Genomic DNA, 19,743 nt, shown 5'->3' with positions numbered 1-19,743 from the left:
TGATTCCCTATTTTTAAATCACAGGCTGAATTTGCCTGTAAATCTGTGTGTCCCTAGGTGGGTGTCTGCTTGGAGTATATATGTAGTCTTTGGATGGCCACTGACCTGCCTCTCTGATAGACCAGATCATCTATTCAATCTTTTCTAGGTGTTACAGGGGATAGCAATGGGACCTATGATTTTATTGGCATAGGGACCTCTGAGATAGAACTCCTTGCAACAATGTAGGTCATTCCCTAGTCTTAGATAGTTGCTTAGAATGATAAAAAAATTGAGTGTTTTGCTCAGTCACACAGATAAAAGTTTGCAGGAGAGACTTTGGGTCAGATATTCATAGTGCTAAGGCCATCTTTCTATGGTGTATACCCTGAAGATTGTCAAAGATTTTGAAACTGTGAGAGGCAATAAACATCCCAGAAATCATGAAGGGTCATTCCCTCATTTCAATTATGAAGATAGTAAAATGCACAGAGGGTAAATTATTTGAGCCAGGCCATATAGCTTATGTATGCTTATGTATCATAAAATCCTATTCAATTCAATATGCATTAATTAATTACCTACTATCTGACAGCTATTTTGTCAGTCATGTAGGATAATAAAGTATAGTTTGCATAGAGTCAGCATAGTGGAATGGAAGGAGACTAACTGAAGTCAGAAAGGCTATCAAATCCTGCCTCTATCAACCTACTACATTTGTGACCTTTAGTAGATCACTTATCCTCTCAGGGACACAGTTTCTTCATCTACCAAATAATGGTTTTATATGAGATGGCCTTTAAGATCTTTTCCAACTCTACATCTATGATTTTATGATCTTACATTAATGATGCATGAACATGAATAAATTATTTTTAAAGTACTACATAGTTATTGTAAGACATAGCTGTATGCTACCAACCAAAATGACATTCTAGATGGGAGCAGGAAGCTCAGCTCCCACACTACCACTCCTGCAAAAAAGTAAACAAAAATGTACTAGACCAAATAATGTTGAAGAAATCTAGTGATAAATTACAGTAACTTCGTTTATCCTCAGGATTCTATAACAAGTTATCCAAGAGGGATTACCAAAAAAAAAGATTTTGCATGGATTCTGCAAAATACAAATTTAGCATCCCAGCACTACCAGAGGCATGTGTAGCTGAAAATTTCTGTATCCAAAGGCAGCAAGATTGTATGGCACCCAGAAAAATTTCTGAAGTGGTCAGAAACCCACAGCAGTGACCTTAAAAAAAGACTAGAAACATCAGGGATTAAGGAGTAAAGTCATTTTGTTGAGAGATTCTACCACCATCTCACATTAAATATAGAGGCAGCCAGGGGGTGAAGTGAATCAAATGCTAGAGCTGCAGTCTGGAATACTTGAATTAAAAGCCTGTGGATACTATATTGATGTGTGATGCTAGAAAAGTCACTTAGCCTCTTTCTTTAAAAAATAATGAGAGAGAGAGAGAGAGAGAGAGAGAGAGAGAGAGAGAGAGAGAGAGAGAGAGAGAGAGAGAAAGAGAGAGAGAGAGCACTACTAATTTTGGTTATAAGGAAAAATAAACATTTGCTATGGACAAGAACATATGGGCTAAATATTCAAGACTGGAAAAAATAATTTTTCCTGATGAAAAAAACCTTTAGATTCAATGTTGTATTAAAATAATTGTCAAATGAAGTCTAGAAAAGCCTTTAAGATTGTCATCAGAGTATGAAACATCTCTTCTCCACAAAAAAAAAAGTTTTGAGTATCTTATAGATCCAGTGGACCTTGAAGTCTCAAGTTCACTGAAGCAATAATGAAATCTGATTTAAAAAAAAAAACCTGGTATTTTGAGAAACAGAATTATTTTGAATTATAGAAATTCCAAAATGAAGATAGAAGGTTGAAATATAATTTTCCACAATCAGACATTGAGAAATATTAAGAAACATATCTAAGAGATGGAGATAAACATATTTTCGGTTTCATCTGATTTAATTATTGAAATAATTGAAAACCTATAGGCTACAATCAAGGCTAGAATTTAGAAAAATGGACTTTGTCAAAGATACATTTCATATCCAATGCAATTTGGAGTTTCAAAATGAAGAATTATGTTTATGCTTCAAAATCTTATTAACTCAATTCCAAATTATGTAATACAAGTGGCTACAGAAAGAGGAAGACATTATATATTAAACAGTTTTTGAAGATGTAAAAAGTTATAGGGTTTATTGTTTATCAACAAATTTAGACTTCTGCTTCCAGGAGCCAAGGTGGTGGAGTAAAGAGTAAGTTGCTCTCACCCTCCCATATCAACCTCTGAAAGTCCAGAAAATATCAACCCAGGAAAAACTCTGGAACAGCTGAATGAGAAGAAAGGTGGGGAGCAGCAGTCCCCTAGCCCAGGTAGCTTGAGGCATCAATGGGAAAGTCCCATTTTGCCCTGGGGGAAGGGGAGCAGTACAGAATGGGAGGCGTCCCAGTAAGCTAGCAGAAAGTCCCACTTTAGCAAACCGGGAGGAGATCTTGAAATTCAGGTGGTGGAGCAAACAAACACCAACATCTGGACCTCCAAGTGCCATAATGAGGGCTGGGGAACCGGTGGAAACCAGCTCAGAAAACCACCAGGTGCTTCAGCATTCTATAGCAGTCTCCCAGTGCCTCAGCAAAAATCTGTGAAGTACTCCAAGGGGCCCCAGGCAGATAAACATGCTGCAATATCCATCTAAAAGAAGCTGATGAAAATGGATAATTTTGATTATATTAAATTGAAAAGGTTTTGCACAAACAAAGCCAATGCAACTAAGATTAGAAGGAAGGTAGAAAATTGGGAAAGAATTTTTACAATCAGTCTTTCTGATAAAGGTCTCATTTCTAAAATATAGAGAGAATTAAGACAAATTTATAAGAACACAAGCCATTCCCAATTGATAAATGGCCAAAGGATATGAACAGACAGTTCTCAGATGAAGAAATTAAAGCCATCTATAGTCATATGAAAAAATGCTCTAAATCGTTATTGATTAGAGAAATGCAAATCAAAACAACTCTGAGGTACCACATCACACCTATCAGATTGGCCAACATGACAAAACAGGAAAATGATAAATGTTGGAGAGGATGTGGGAAAATTGGAACATTAATACATTGTTGGTGGAGTTGTGAAATGATCCAACCATTTTGGAGAACAATTTGGAACTATGCCCAAAGGGCTACAAAAATGTGAGTACCCTTTGATCCAGCAATAGCACTTCTAGGGCTATATCCCAAAGAATTCAAACAAATGGAAAAAGGACCCATATGTACAAAAATATACATGGCAGTTTTTTTTGTGGTGGCAAAGAATTGGAAATTGAGAGGATGCCCATCAATTGGGGAATGGCTGAGTAAGTTGTGGTATATGAATGTAATGGAATACTGTTGTGGTATAAGAAATGATGAACAGGCTGACTTCAGAAAAACCTGGGAAGACTTATATGGTCTGATGCTGAGTGAAGTGAGCAGAACCAAGAAGACTTTGTACACAATAACGGCCATGTTATGCAGTGACTAAGATTGTTAAACTGAACCTTTCTCAGCATTATGAGGATCTAAGACATTTCCAGAGGCCTCGGGATGGACAATGCTGTTCACATTCAAAGAAAGAACTATGGAAGTCGAATCACTTTCACTTATTTTTACCTTCTGTTGAGTTTTGTTTCCTCTTTCTGATGGTTCCTCGTATTGGTTTTAATTTTCACTTACAACTTCACTAATGTGAAAATATGTTTAATGGGCATGTAAATGTAAAGCCTATATCAGATTGCGCGCTGTCTTGGGGAGGGTGGGGAGGAGGAAAAGGGAGAAAAATTTTCAACTCAAAAGCATATGGAAAAAATAAAAAAATTTAAATAAAAAAATTAGATAAAAAAATAAAATAAAAGAAGCTGAAGAAAACAAAAGGAAAGGACAAACAGGCAATATCCTGGGGTCAGACTACCCAATCTTACCCACAGAGTTCCCTAACACCAGGTAAGCTGCCAGAACCCCACAGCCTCCAACTGCCAACATTGGGGGCCCAGCATACAAAGACAGTGTCCAGGTCCAATGCTCCCAACACAAGAAGCTTGGGTCAATACCCTCTGCTCCCCAGAAGGAGAGCTCAATCTCTTTAAAGGCCAGGAAATAAGCAAATGTCAGAGTAAAAAGAAACATGCCATAGATTCATTATTATCAGAACAGTGAAGTTCAAGGGAGAAATTCTGAAGAAGAGAACATTGTCAACAAATTCACATCTGAAACTCCAAAAGGGAATATGAACTGGTCTGAAGCCCAAAAATTCTTCTTAGAAGAGCTGAAGAAGAATTTTAAAAGTCAAATGAGAGAGGTAGAAGAATCCTTAAAAATATATACAATGGGCCAACTGGAAAAAAAGTACACTGAAGAAAACAAGTCCCTAAAAAATACAATTGGCCAAATGGGGAAGGAGGTACAAAATCTAATAGAAGAAAATAATTTGTTAAAAATTAGAAGGGGAAAATGGTAGCTAATGACTCTATGAGAGCAAAAATCAGTCAAACAGAAACAAAAAAAATAAAAAAAAATAGATGAAAACATGAAATACCTCATTGTTAAAACAATTGACCTGTAAAATCGATGCAGGAGAAACAATCCAAAAATTATTGGTTTACCTGAAAATCATGATGAAAACAAGAGTCTGGACGTTATCTTTCAAGAAATCATAAAAGAAAACTGCCCTCAGGTTCTAGAACCAGAGGGTAAAATAGCCATAGATAGAATCCACCAATCACCTCCTTTCAGAGATCCTAAGGAATATAGTAGCCAAATTCCAAAATTACCAGGTCAAAGAGAAAATACTGCAAACATCCAGGAAGAAACAATTTAAATATCATGGAACCACAGTCAGGATTACAAAAGACCTTGTACCTTCTACATTAAAAGACCATTATGCATGGAACAGGATATTCCATAAGGCAAAGGAGCGTGGATTACAACCAAGGATCAACTACAGAGTGAAAATGAGCATGATCTTTCAGGGGAGAAGATGGATATAAAATGAAATTGGGGGCTTCCAAACCTTCATGATAAAAAGACCAGAGTTCGACAGATAATTTGATCTTCAAATATAAGACTCGAAAGACATAAAAATGTAAATGGAACAGAAAGATACAATATGTTGTTAATAAGGGGAAACTGTTTACATCCCTACAAGGGAAGATGTCACTTGTAACTCTTGAGAACTGTATTGTTATAATACAATGTTAAAGGAGTATACATAAAGGGGGTGGATATAAGTTGACTTTGATGTAATGATAAAAAAAAAAATCTAATCAAGTGGGTTAAACGGATCCAAGTAAGTGTATTAATCTGATCTAAGAAAATGTACTGAGAGAAAAGTAAAGGAGGAGGCAGACAAGGGTAAATTACATGACAGGAGAAGACAAAAAAAACCTATTGCAGCAGAGGGAAAAAAAGGGAGGGAGATGAACATTGTTTGAACCTTACTCTCATCAGATTTGGCTTAAGAAGGGAATAACATAAGTTAGGTATAGAAATCTAACTTGCCCTATAGACAGTAGAAGTGAAATGGGAAAAGAAAAGGGAGGGGAAATAGAAGGGAGGGAAGAAGCAGTAAGGGTAAAGGGGAAGAAAAAGGAAGGTGCTAATAGAAGGGAGGCAGGACTGAGGGAGGGTGTGATCAAAAGTAAAACACTAGTGAGGAAGGAAAAGGAGAAAGGAGAAAGAAAAGCATAATGGGGGGTGGAGAAAAAGACAAATATAGTAATCATAACTGTGAATGTGAATGGGATGAACTCTCCCATAAAATGGAAGTAGATAGCAGAATGGATTAAAAACCATAATCCTACAATATGTTGTTTACAGGAAACACATTTGAAGAAGAGTGACACACACAGGGTAGAGGTAAAAGGCTGGAGCAGAATATATTATGCTTCAGTTGAAGTAAAAAAAAAAAAAGCAGGGGTAGCAATCCTGATCTCAGACAAAGCAAAAGCAAAAATAGATCTTATCAAAAGAGATAAGGAAGGAAACTACATCCTGCTAAAAGGCACCATAGACAATGAAGTAATATCAGTACTAAACATATATGCACCACATGGTATAGCATCCAACTTCTTAGAGGAGAAGTTCAAGGAGTTATAGGAAGAAACAGACAGCAAAATTATACTAGTGGGGGACCTCAACCTCCCCATCTCTGAACTAGATGAATCTAACCACAAAATAAACAAGAAAGAAGTTAAGGAGGTGAACAGAATATCAGAAAAGTTAGGTATGATAGAACTCTGGAGAAAACTGAATGGGGATAGAAAGAAATATACTTTTTTCTCAGTGACAAGTGGCATTTTTACAAAAAATTGACCATATATTAGGGCATAAAAACCTCACAATCCAATGCAGAAAGGCAGAAATATTGAATGCATCCTTTTCAGATTGTGATGCAATAAAAATTATACATAATAAAGGACCATGGAAAGATAGACTAAAATTAATTGGAAACTAAGTAATCTAATCCTAAAAAATGATTGGGTCAAACAACAAATCATAGAAATCATCAATAACTTGATTCAAGAGAATGGCAATAATGAGACAACATACCAAAACTTAATGGGATGCAGTGAAAGCAGTTCTCAGGGGAAATTTTATATCTCTAAATGCTTATGTAAACAAAACAGAAAAAAGGGAGATTAGTGAATTGGTCATACAACTAAAAGAACTAGAAAGAGAACAATCTAAAAATCCTCAATTAAACACCAAATTAGAAATATGGAAAACCAAAGGAAAAATTAAGAAAATTGAAATTAAGAAAACTATTGAACTAATGAATAAAACTAAGAGCTGGCTTTATGAAAAAATAATGAAATAGGTAAAACTTTGCTTCATTTGATTAAAAAAAGAGAAAGAAGAAAACCAAATTACTAGTATCAAGAATGAAAAGGGTGAAAACACCACCAAGGAAGAGGAAATTAAAACAAAAATTAGGAACTATTTTGCCCAACTGTGTGCCAACAAATTTGGCAATCTTAATGAAATGGATAAATATTTACAAAAATATAAGTTGCCCATATTAACAGAAAAGGAACTAAAATATTTAAATAACCCTATCTCAGAAAAAGAAATTGAACAAATCATTGATGAACTCCCTAGGAAAAAAGCTCTAGGTCCAGATGGATTTACAAGCGAATTCTATAAAACATTTAAAGAGCAATTGATTCCTACAATATATAGAGTGTTGGGGAAAATATGTAAAGGAATCTTCCAAATTTCTTTTTATGATACAAATATGGTGCTGATACATAAACCCGGAAGATTCAAAACAGAGAAAGAAAATTATAGACCAATTTCTCTAATGAATATATATGCAAAAATATTAAATAAAATATTATCAAATAGATCACGGGAAATTATGACAAGAATAATACATTATCACGAGGTAGGATTTATGCCAGGAATGCAGGGCTAGTTCAATATTGGGAAAACTATCAACATAATTGATCATATCAACACCAAAACTAACAGAAACCACACGATCATCTCAATAGATGTGGAAAAAGCTTATGACAAAATACAGCACCCATTCCTATTAAAAACACTAGAGAGCATAGGAATAAATGGAGTCTTCCTTAAAATAATAAATAGCATCCACCTAAAACTTTAAGCAAGCATTGTATGTAATGGGGACAAGCTAGAAGCATTCCCAATAGTATTGAGGGTGAAACAAGGATGTCCATTATCACCACTACTGTTCAATATTATGTTGGAAATGTTAACTTTAGCAATAAGAGAAGAAAAAGAAATTGAAGGTATTAAAATAAGCAAAGAAGAAACAAAGCTATCATTCTTTGCAGATGACATGATGAAATACATACAGAATCCTAGAGAATCAAGTAAAAAACTACATGAAATAATAAACAACTTTACCAAAGTTACAGGCTATAAAATAAACCCACATAAATCATTGGAATTTCTATATATTACCAACAAAGTCCAAAATCAAAAGATAGAAAGATAAATTCCATTTAAAGTAACTGCAGACATTATGAAATATTTAGTAGTATACCTGCCAAAACAAACTCAGGAACTATATGAATACAATTACAAACACTTTTCACACAAGTAAAATCAGATGTAAATAACTGGAAAAACATCAATTGCTCATGGGTAGGCCGAGCTAATATAATAAAAATGACAATTCTACCTAAGCTAATTTACTTATTCAGTGCCATACCAATCAAACTACCAAAAAATTTTGTTATAGAGTTAGAAAAAATAATAACAAGATTCATTTGGAAGAACAAATGGTCCAGAATATCAAGGAACTAATGAAAAGAAATGCAGGGGAAGGTGGCCTAGCCTTTCCAGATCTTAAACTGTATTATAAAGTAGCAATCATCAAAACTGCTTGGTACTGGCTAAGAAATAGAGTGGTAGATCAGTGGAATAGGTTAAGTATGCGAGACAAAGTAGTCAATGACTATAGTAATCTATTATTGGGTAAACCCAAAGACCCCAGCTTCTGGGATAAGAACTCACTCTTTGACAAAAACTGCTGGGAAAACAGGAAAAGAGTATGGCAGAAACTAGGCATATATCAAAATCTCACACCATATACCAAAATAAAGTCAAAATGGGTTCGTGATTTAGATATAAAGGCTGATACTGTAAGCAAACTGGGAGAGGAAGGAATAGTTTACATATTAGATTTGTGGAGAACAGAAGAATTCATTACCAAATAAGAGATGGAGAACATTACAAAAAGCAAAATGCATAACTTTGATTACATTAAATTGAAAAGTTTTTGCACAAACAAAGCCAGTGCAACCAAGATTAGAAGGAAAGTAGAAAATTGGGAAAGAATTTTTTACAACCAGTCTCTCTGATAAGGGCCTCATTTCTAAAATATAGAGAAACTAAGTCAAATTTATAAGAATACAACCCAATTGATAAATGGTCAAAGGATATGAACCAGCAGTTCTCATATGAAGGAATTGAAGCCATCTATAGCCATACGAAAAAAATGCTCTAAATCACTATTGATTAGAGAAAGGCAAATCAAAACAACTATGAGGTACCACATCATACCTATCAGATTGGCCAACATGACAAAAAAAGAAAATGATAAATGTGGAGATGTTGGAGAATTGGAACACTAATGCATTGTTGGTGGAGTTGCAAAATGATCCCACCATTTTGGAGAGCAATTTGGAACTATGCCCAAAGGGCTACAAAAATGTGCATACCTTGGACCCAGCAATAGCATTTCTAGGGCTATGTCTCAGAGAGTTCATACAAATGGGAAAAGGACCTAAATGTACAAAAATAATTATAGCAGCTCTTTTTGTGGTGGTAAAGAATTGGAAATTGAGAGGATGCCCATCAACTGGGGAATGGCTGAACAAATTGTGGTGTATGAATGTGATAGAATACTATTGCACTATAAGAAATGATGAATAGGTTGACTTTGGAAAAACCTGGAAAGGCTTGTATGGTCTGATGCTGAGTGAAGTGAGCAGAATCAGGAGAACATTGTACACAATAACAGCCTCATTGTGCGATGACTAAATTTGATAGACCTAGCTCTTCTCAGCAATGCAAGGACCTAATACACCTCCAAATGTGTCATGATGGAAATGCTATCCACATCCAAAGAAAGAACTATGGAGTTTGAATGCAGATCAATGCGTATTAATTACTATTTTTTTCTTAGGTTGTGTTTTGTTTCCTCTTGCTAATACTTCATTATATTGGTTCCAATTCTTACTTACAATATCACTAATGTGAAAATATGTTTAATAGGAATGCATATACATATAACCTACATCAGATTGTGCACCATCTTGTGGAGGGTGGTGGGGAGAAAGTGGGAGAAAAAATTTAAACTCAATAGCATATGAAAGTGATTGTTGATAAATCAAAATAAGTTAATTAAAAAACAAATTTAATAATTTTACTTTGTGCCTAGTCATTCATATATAGCACTATACATATCAATATGTCATTTGCTTGCTCAGGAAGCTCAAGAGTCTTGATGTTGCCTCCACAACAAAATGCAAATTCCTCTGATTGGATTTTAAAGTTTTTATCCATCTTGATCCAACTTACATTTCAGACTTTTGCAAATTACTCTATTTACATACTCTATTTTACAGTAAAATTTGCATATTTGCTATCCTCTGTACAAAACACTCCATTGTACATTTATTTGCCTTTTCAAGGGCTGGACCCCTGGACTGGAATGCAAGACTTATTCATCTCTACTTCATAGAATTCCTAACTTTTTTCAATGCTTGGTTCAACTACTATGAACTATAGGACACAAGCCTATCATGTATTCCTCTAGCTGTTGGTTGTTCTCCTCAGTCTCCTCACTAAAATTACATTATATTGTTTCCTCCAATAGAATGTAAGTTCCTTAAGAGAAAGGACTGCATTTTTTCCCATTGTAGTCCCATTACTTTGCATACCACCTGGCATTTAGAAGGCTTTCAATAAGTGTTTATTAAAGGAATGAATGAAAATACCTGCCTGAACATGAATTGAATAATAAACTTAATCCTCTAGCTTTGACCTCAAAAAACAGTCCAGGCGCTGATATCATTGCCAATCACAAAATAACCTTTCCCATCCTTGAAGATAGCACAGTCAAAGAATGACTAAAAGGGCTTGATCTGTATAAGATGAAAGCAAATCGCAACTCTAAGGAAGCCTGAAGATGCTCCCTATTTTACCTTAAGACTTCAAAGATCCAGAATTTCATATATGTCAGTGTTCCCCCACTAATGATGAAGACAACCACCAAATATTTTAATAGTCTGCATGAGTTATTGTGGCCAAAATACAAATTTATCATCTGAAAGAATTAGTCTGCTCCTCAAACAGCAAACACAATACTGCACAAGGCCAATACTTTAAAACTTTCCAGTTCAGTGGAACTGGCCAAATGTAGTGACCTTTAAGAACCCAGAAACACTTCCATATCACTATGAAGAAGGCATCAAAGGAGGACTTTAATGATGGTTTGTCATTTTTAGGTTGGACAAAAGAGAGGCAGTAACAGCTAAATAACAAATCAACTAATTATTTTGGGACTTCTTTGTTTTGCTTCAGAAAATTGAAACAATGTAACACATATTTTACCATTTTAACATTGGTTGCCAGGAAATTTAGAACTAGTCAATGTCCAATTGAGTCACTTGCTCCTCTATGGTGCCTAATCATACCCATTCTATCTGTTTCATTTAGAATGTGCTCTCGCATGGTTTTGGTTTCTCACTGAATTATTTGCAGTAAAGTATAATTTTGTAAGCCACTTCAAATTCATTTAAGCATAGGCAGGTTAAATAAATCTAGAACATATTTTCATAGCATAAATAAGCTATATAGCTCACCTAACAATCCACTTATCTCAGACACATAATGTTCACTCCCCCCAACTTTTATTCATGCTCTTTAGTCTAGGGGGTATCCCAGAGTGGATGGCAGGCTACCACCACCAATACACTATTACTGCTCAATTTTAGGGGTCATATGGATAACCCAGGCAAGAGAAATGGACTACTACTTTTAACCACTGTGAGTCATCATTTTTGTGCTTCTCATTTATCTAAAATTAGTCACAATGAAACCATTATCTCTAAAACATGAAATATTTACTATATGTGAAAGTAATCAAAAGAATTATCATAACATTATCTCAATAAAAGGAAGAAAAGGAAATAATTTTAAAAAGCAAAGTCCACTCATCAATTTAGGATAAACTCTCCCAGAAATGTACACAGCATCCTTAAGTGTTGAACAGAACAGGCACAAATTTCATAAAACTGTACGGAAGGTACAATATGAGGTATATCTATGTCACGTACCTGGGGCACCTCAAAATTCTGGATTGTTGGCCTTGACATCCTTGATCTCTTTAAGGAAATATCTGGAATAAAGCCAAGATGACAGAGAAAAGTCAGGGACTTGCCTTAGCCCTCCCTTAAATCCATTCAAATGCCTTTAAAAATACCTTTACACAAATTCTAGAGCTGCAGAACCAAAAAAAAGAAGAGTGAGGAAATTTCCAGATCAAGACAACTTAGAAGGTCCCCATAGAAGGTCTATTACACCAGAGTGAGTGAAGAATGCAATTCAGCAGAGGCTGTGCCAGCAAAAATCAGGCCCTAGCAAACCTAGAGTAGGCCTCAGGGTGACAGAATCACTGGCAGCAGTGGCAGCAGCAATAGCCCCTGCTTTTGGAGTATTCAGCTCACAGATGGTAATGGGGGGAAGAACAACTGGTCAGAAGGGGATTACAGAAGTCTTTTTGATAGCAATGGGGCAGGACTCTGTTGCTTTGCCCATACTTGAATCCAGGTTGCAGCCCTGAGTGGTAGTTCCAGATCAAGGAGGAGCACTAGCACAGCATAGTTTGTGCTCACTGTGCAAAGGGGATGCTTCTTACAGTTACAGAGCAAAGAGTGCTTTGATCACTCACAGACCACAGGCCAGTAGAGTAATCAACACCTCTCTTTGGATCATACCACCTTGGAAGAATTGAAACCTTACAAGTCCACAGCTGTACAAAGCTCCTGACGCTTGGGACAGCACATCCTCCACCCTGAGAAGCATAGCCCTACCTTAACAAAGTTAAAAATTCAAATAATAGGCTGGGGAAAGGAGCAAACAATGGGGAAAAACATTCTGACTATAGAAAGTTACTATGGTGACAAGGATGTTACTATGGTGACACACTCAGAAGACACCAAAGTCAAAGCTCCTACATCGAAAGCCTCCAAGAAAGATATGAATTGGTCTTACACCATGGAAGAGCTCAAAAGGGATTTTGAAAGTCAAGTAAGAGAAGTAGAGGAAAAATTGGGAATCAACCAATCACCTACTGAAAGAGATCCCAAATGAAAACTCCCAGGAATATTATAACCAAATTCCAGAGTTCCTAGGTCAAGGAGAAAATATATCTCCAGTAGCCAGAAAGAAACAACTCAAGGATCGTGGAGCCATAATCAGAATAACATAAGATTCAGCAGCTTCTACATTAAAGGATTGGAGGGCCTGGAATATGATATTCTGGAGGGCAAAGGAGGTTGGATTACAACCAAAAATCACCTACCCAGCAAAACTGAGTATAATCCTTCAGAGGAAAAATGGACATTCAATGAGATAGAGGAATTTCAAGCATTCTTGAGAAAAGACCAGAGATGAATAGAAAATTTAATTTTCAAATACAAGACTCAAGAGAAGCATAAAAAGGTAAACAGGAAAGAGAAATCATGAGGGATTTATTAATGTTAAACTGTTTACATTTCATGGGAAGAGGATAATTGCAACTCATAAGACCTTTCTTATTATCAGAGTGGTTAGAAAATATATATATAGACAGAGGGCATAGGCACGAGTTGAATGTGAAGGGATAATATCTAAAAATAAAATTAAGGGTTGAAAGAGAAATGTATTGAGAGAAAGAGAACGGGAAAGGCAGGATGGGATAAATTATTTCATATAAAAGAGGCAAGTAAAAGCATTTACAGTAGAGGACAAGACAGGGCTAGTGAGGGGAAGTGAAAGAACCTTACTCTCATCTGAATTGGCTCAAAGAGGGAATAACATACACACACAAGTGGGTGTAGAAATACATCTACCCCTATAGGAAAGTAGGGTACGGGGACAAGAGAAGGGGGGTGATAGCAACATTGGGGGGAGATAGTCAGAAGCAAAAGACTTTTGAGGAGGGACAGGTTAAAAGGAGAGAGAGAATAGAATGAATGGGGGGATAGGATGGAGGAAAATACAGTTAGCATTAGTAACTGTGAAAAATATTTTGAAGCAAATTTTTTTTTCTGATAAAGGCCTCATTTCTCAAACATGTAGAGAACTGAGTCAAATTTATAAAAAATAAGAGTCATTCCTCAAATGATTAATGATCAAAAGATGTGATCAGTTTTCAGATGAAGTAATCAAAGCGATCTATAATTATATGAAGAAATACTCTGACTCAAGTACTACCTCATACCTGTTAGATTGCCTAATAGGACAGCAAAGATAAATGACAAATGTTGGAGGGGATGTGGGAAAAATGAGACGTTAGTGTACTGTTCGCGTGGAGTTGTGAGCTAATTCAACCATTCTGTAAAGCAATTTGAAACTATGCCCAAAAGGCTATAAAACCATGCGTGCCTTTTGTCCTAGTAATATCACTGCTGATTCTGTGTCCTAAAGGAGATTTAGAAAAGGAAAAGGACCTATATATACAAAAGTATTTATAGCAGCTCTTTTCTGGAGGCAAAGAATTAGAAATTGAGATGCCCATGCTGAACAAGTTGTGGTATGAGATTATGATGGAAGACTGTTGTTCTATAAGTAATGATGAGCAGGATGCTCTCAGAGAAACCTGCAAAGACTTGTGTGAATTGATGCAAAGTGAAATGCACTGTTTACAAAGTAACAGCAATATTGAAAGGTGATCAGCTGTGAATGACTTCGCTATTTTCAGCAACACAACAATCCAGGACAACTCTGAAGGACTTACGAGGAAAAATTTGATCCATTCCTAGACAAAGAACTGATAGTATCTGAATGCAGATTGAAGCATATTTTTTTAACTTTATTTTTCTTGAGTTTTTTATCTGTTTTCTTTCACAACCTGTTATTGATATGTTTTGCATAACTACACATGTATAATCTATATCAAATTGCTTACCTTCTCAATAAGGGAAGCATGAGGGAGAAGAAGGGAGAGAATTTGGAATGCAAAGTTTTAAAATGAATGTTAATTTTTTTTTATTTAACTGCAGAAAAATAAAATACTTAATAAAGAAAAGCGGCTCTTTAAAAAAAAAAAAAAGAAGCATCTTCAACACATTCCACTTGCTGAGCAAAATCATTTGTCACTCTTGGGAAATATAAATCTTCTTTTGCACCTTTAGCTCATGGCCACTCTTAGCAGGACACAGAGAAAACATTAAGCTCTTTCAGCAAAAATTAGTAGCACAGCTTCCAGGAAAACAACTTTCAAACTTTGCTTTTCTCTTAAGCTAAAGAGAATAATATAAAGTAACAGGCACCCCAGATAGGTTCCCCTCTGTCAAACTATAAATGTCAGAAGATTATTAACTTATAAACCTTTCTGGACCTTTAGCTGCAGGGTTCTGCTTGCTTCAACCAGCTCCCAGCTTCTAAATTGTTCTCCTCTAAAGAGGACAACACCTACAGAACCTGTCTTCATTCAGCCATCTAAGCTAATTTAACCCAAATCATTTACTCTTATTTTTGATTCTCTGCACAATCCAAACTATAATGGGCAGTCTTTGTCATTAGATTCCTTTTGCTGTATTTGGTGCATTTCTTTGGAGCTGAATAAAGAGGGTAATGAGTAAAAAAAAAATAATAATAAGAGAAAGGGCAACTGTGTAGAACACTGGGAAAAATCAGCTTGCGAATAAGCACAATCCAGCAGATACAAATGGTTGAAGTAAAACATGGCTGTTCTGAGCAGACTGGGGAGAGAAGCATCCCTTTGAGAGACAAAAGCCCTACCTGAAAGTCAGCACAACTGCAAAGCATTTTTGTCCACCAGGTCATTTGCATATGACTGTTTTCAAAGTTTTGAAGTAAATAGCTGAGCAATTATAAATCACAGAGATGCTTATAGATGATGGGAAAATTTGTGTATTGTCTGCTTGTGTCATACCTAGTAGAACTGTGCTTTTTCAAACTGAGTTTAGAGTTGAGCTTAACTCATGAAGAAGCCTTGATTTGAGGCATTAGATGTCTGATGAAGACAGAAGATGAGGACATGAAAATCCAAAGTTCGTAACCTACCTCCTCTTCACCCTGTAGACACTCAGGATTCCTGGGAAAGGAAGAGGGGTGAGGGTGCTGGGCGGGTCCCAAGGTCCCTCCTTCCCCCACAAACCAAAAAGTGTTGAGGAGGTGCTAACCCCCAAAAAGGAGCCGCCCCCACCCCTACCCCTGCTGAAATGGAAATTGGAAATTCCCCTTTAAATTAATAAGATCACTCAAATAAATAGGTTCAGTTCAAATCTCGGTCATGACCGTTCCATATCTCCTGAGTGTTCTTGGCCTAGCATTCCAGGAACTAGCCATTCCTAGGTCACGTTGACATGGAGGGTTGGCTCCTCTCCTTGTGAGACGTGATGTTATTAAAAAACAAAATACCCAAGCCTCAGGCGGATGGGAGCGGCTAAGGTCAGATGTGTATTGAACAAACCATGAATAGCGCATGCATCAAAAAGGGCTTCTTGGCCCCAAGCCTTCTTTGTTTAGAACAATATAAAAACACTGCGTCCTGTAAGCCCGCTGAGCCTCACCCGCGGGAAGGACGCTTCGCCCGGGAAAATCTTTACACAATTCAAGTTTGTACTGGCTGCAACGGGGCTCCCAGCCGTTGATTGACTTTGGAGGTTCCCTTGAATTGGTGATGTATTCTCTTCCATTACCGACTCTCTTGATCAGTGCTATGTTATTGATTGTTCTTATTGTTATATGCTTTGTATGCAAATTCAAACTATCTGTGCCTTGCTTCTTCTAAATAAACTATCTATTTCTTATTATTTTTTGGTGCATTGGAGAGTGTCATTTATAGGAGCGAATCCGAACCTCACTAAATCCTTTTAATACACCTGCCCACGGGGACTCTGTAAAAAGTGAGAGGCAAAAGAGCTGCAAAGAGGGCTAGAGAAGAGCAACTCCTTTTTCTTACTTTTTCAGCAAACAAAATGTCTACATAACAAAGAGCCAGTACCTGACAGGAGTATTTAAGTTTAATTTTTACAAATCACTTTGCTCACCAAAAATCTTGTAACATAAGTTGTATACTTGTGATTGTCTTAGCTTTGTGGATGAGAAGACAGGCTCAGAGGGTGAAGCAATCTGCTCATGTTCACATAATTAGTGTTAGTATGGGGAATTCAAATCCATGATTACTCTGTGTATGTGTATGTATGTATGTATGTATACAATATGTATGTGCATAAGCATACGTATATGTAAGTACGTGCATGTGTGCATGCACATTTTAACATAAACATATGTATGGCATGTATTTATAAATCTATATATGTGTGTATGTTTATATATAAATACATATACATATATGTGTGTGTATATAAACTCTTCAGGAGAAAATCTTGAAATGGTTTTAATTAACTTGAACAGCTTCCTTATAGAAATCTTCCATATGTTAGATTCATTTAATCCACACAGTAGAGTATCCATAAAAGTGAGACTTAAGGGTAATAGAATCTTGGACCTGGAGCTAGAATAGACCTTAGAAGACATCCAGACCAAACCTTTCATTTTACCCATGAGAAAACTGAAGCTCTAAGAGATTGAGTGGTTCACAGTGTATCATACAGGCAGTGACAGAAGTAGGATCTGAACCCAAGTTCTTTGACTGAAAATCTAATATTTTTCCACTATATCACATTGTCTCTCTTACTCAGTTGTTTTTTTTTTCTTTTTCCTCTGACTCAATCACTGCTGCTTAATGAATGCTTTTAGGTTTGTACTTGTGGCCTGATCCAAAGCTATACCAGAGGGTGCAATTTTAGAAGTCCAAAGAGTAAATGATGACTACAAGCAGGGATAATAAAGAGTACACCACAAAATCAAGCCTTCCACAGCGTTAGTACTCTGTGGGATTACCATGGTTTGCATTACTATTCAAGATTAGGAGAATCAGATGACTTATGTATGATCTGAATCTAAAGTGAAGATTTAAACAGCTCCTAATGAAGATGAATGGTTCTCTGAAATCCAGGGCAACATAGCTTTTTGAGGCCAAGGATCTGAGTCTCAAAAATAGCCCATGATTCAAAGAAACCACAGGCCATTACTAGTACCAACTGTTTTGAAATAAAGAAATATAAAAAGGTCATATTTATTATTCCAGCCTAATTATAGGACTATTTGCATATGTTAGAAGCATTTGGAACAAGCCAGTTGAATGGATTTGTGTCCAATGACATTTTAATACTAGCATTTTATAAACAGTATAAATGATTATTTAATAATTCATGACTATATCCTAAGAACCCAATGTGGGCCATTTTTTCTTTTTTAGTGTAGAAAGGGAAGAGTAATTTTGATTTCCCCAAATCCATAAAGGCAAGCAGCAAGAGATCTGAAACTAAGAACTAGATTCTGAGTTTCTAGTTATCCTTATAAAATATATGGTTCTTCAGCTTTCAAAACAAAGTGATAAAAACAGATTGAACACCTGCCATGTGTGAAGACTAAGGTGAGAGAGCAATGAGTACAAAAGTTCATTTTCTAGGTAACAAGTTTCAACTTCTGGCTTTCCCTGATGAAGTTCTGCTGCTCCAGGAAAACATTATATCTATGCTGCAAAGTCCACAAAAGTTCCCTTTTGAGTAATTTAGGGTAAGAACCTATGTAAAAAATGCTTGATATACAGATTCGTCCAACCTAGCCTCTATTCAACTTCCTAACAAATTTGTAGCACTCACCATATGATTCTCCACCATCATATTAATCAGGAACACCAAAGAATTCCTTTAGAATTTGGTATTGTAGTTTTTTTTTTCCCTAGGTAGCAAAGAATTGGAAATTCAAGGGATGCTCATTAATTGGCAAATATCTGAACAAGTCATGGTATATAATTATGATGGAATACTGTTGTGCTATAAGAAAAGATGGAGAGGCAGAGCCAAGATGGTGGAATAAAGGAAGGGACTAGCCTGAGCTCTAACCAAACTCCTCCAAATACCCTTGAAAATGACTCTAAATAAATTCTAGAGCAGGATCCACAAAAAAAAAAAAAGATAGAATGAAACAAAGTTTCACACCAAGAAAACTTAGAAGGTCAGCAGGAAAGATCTATTGCACCAAGATGAGAGAGGAAAGGCATCCAGCTCAGGCTACTTCAGCACAGATCAGGCCCTAGCAAAACTCAAGCAGGCTTTGGGACAACTAAATCCCTGGAAGCAGTAGTGGTTTCCAGACCTTTCAGCCCACAGATGCCAAAGATAATTCAAAAGGTCAGCAGGAAAGGTCTGCTACCTCTGGGTGAGAGTAGAGTGCAGTCCAGCACAGGCCATGCCAGCACATCCCCAACCCCAACAAACTAGGAGCAGGGCTTGGGAGTGACTGAATCAGCAGCAGCAACAGCAGTAGCTGCTTCAAGAGATCACATCCCACAGTGGTAAGGGGGTTGAACAACTGGTCAGAAGGAGAATATAGGAGTCTTTTTGCTGGTATTGAGGCATTACAGTGTTGCTTTACCCATACTATAATCCAGGTTGCAGTCCTGACTGATAGTCCCAGGGAAAGGAGGAGCACTAGCATAGCAGAGCTTGTGGCCACAGTGGAGTGGGGACCCTCATCACAGTTAAAGGGCAGAAAAGTGCTTGTGGTGGCTCACAGACCAAAGCATATGCCAGGAGAGTAGTAAACACCTCTCCTTAGATCATACCACCTAGAAGAACTGAAAATGTACAAGTCCCTAGAAATATCTCTGAAAACAGCTGCACAAAATCCCTGAAGCTTGGGACTATACACCCTCAACACTGGAAGCAGAGCGCTGCTTTGATAGAGTGAAAAGTCAAGTAATAGGCTAAGAAAATAAGCAAAAATGGGGAAAAAAAAACCTCTGAGTATAGAAATTTACTACAGTGACAAGGAAGGTCAAAACACACACTCAGAAGAAGACAACAAAGTCAAAGCTCTTGCATCTGAAGCCTTCAAGAAAGACATGAATTGGTCTCAGGCCATGG

General features: G+C 36.6%; 1 long non-coding RNA gene across 1 annotated transcript in view; it reads right to left on the bottom strand.

Annotated features, from left to right (window-relative positions):
- LOC110207482 (uncharacterized) overlaps nucleotides 1-12,603 on the bottom strand; it is a 32,227-nt gene extending 19,624 nt beyond the window's left edge. The window contains exons 1-2 of the long non-coding RNA XR_002324179.1: nucleotides 12,539-12,603; nucleotides 11,854-11,915 (exon numbers count right to left, since the gene is read on the bottom strand). This is a non-coding gene — a long non-coding RNA (uncharacterized LOC110207482). The remainder of the gene's footprint in view (nucleotides 1-11,853; nucleotides 11,916-12,538) is intronic.
- Nucleotides 12,604-19,743: the final 7,140 nt, after the last annotated feature.

This window comes from Phascolarctos cinereus, unplaced genomic scaffold (assembly GCF_003287225.1).
Source record: "Phascolarctos cinereus isolate Bilbo 61053 unplaced genomic scaffold, phaCin_HiC Scaffold_2;HRSCAF=192, whole genome shotgun sequence".
Taxonomy (NCBI): domain Eukaryota; kingdom Metazoa; phylum Chordata; class Mammalia; order Diprotodontia; family Phascolarctidae; genus Phascolarctos; species Phascolarctos cinereus.
This window is presented reverse-complemented; position numbering and strand designations above follow the sequence as displayed.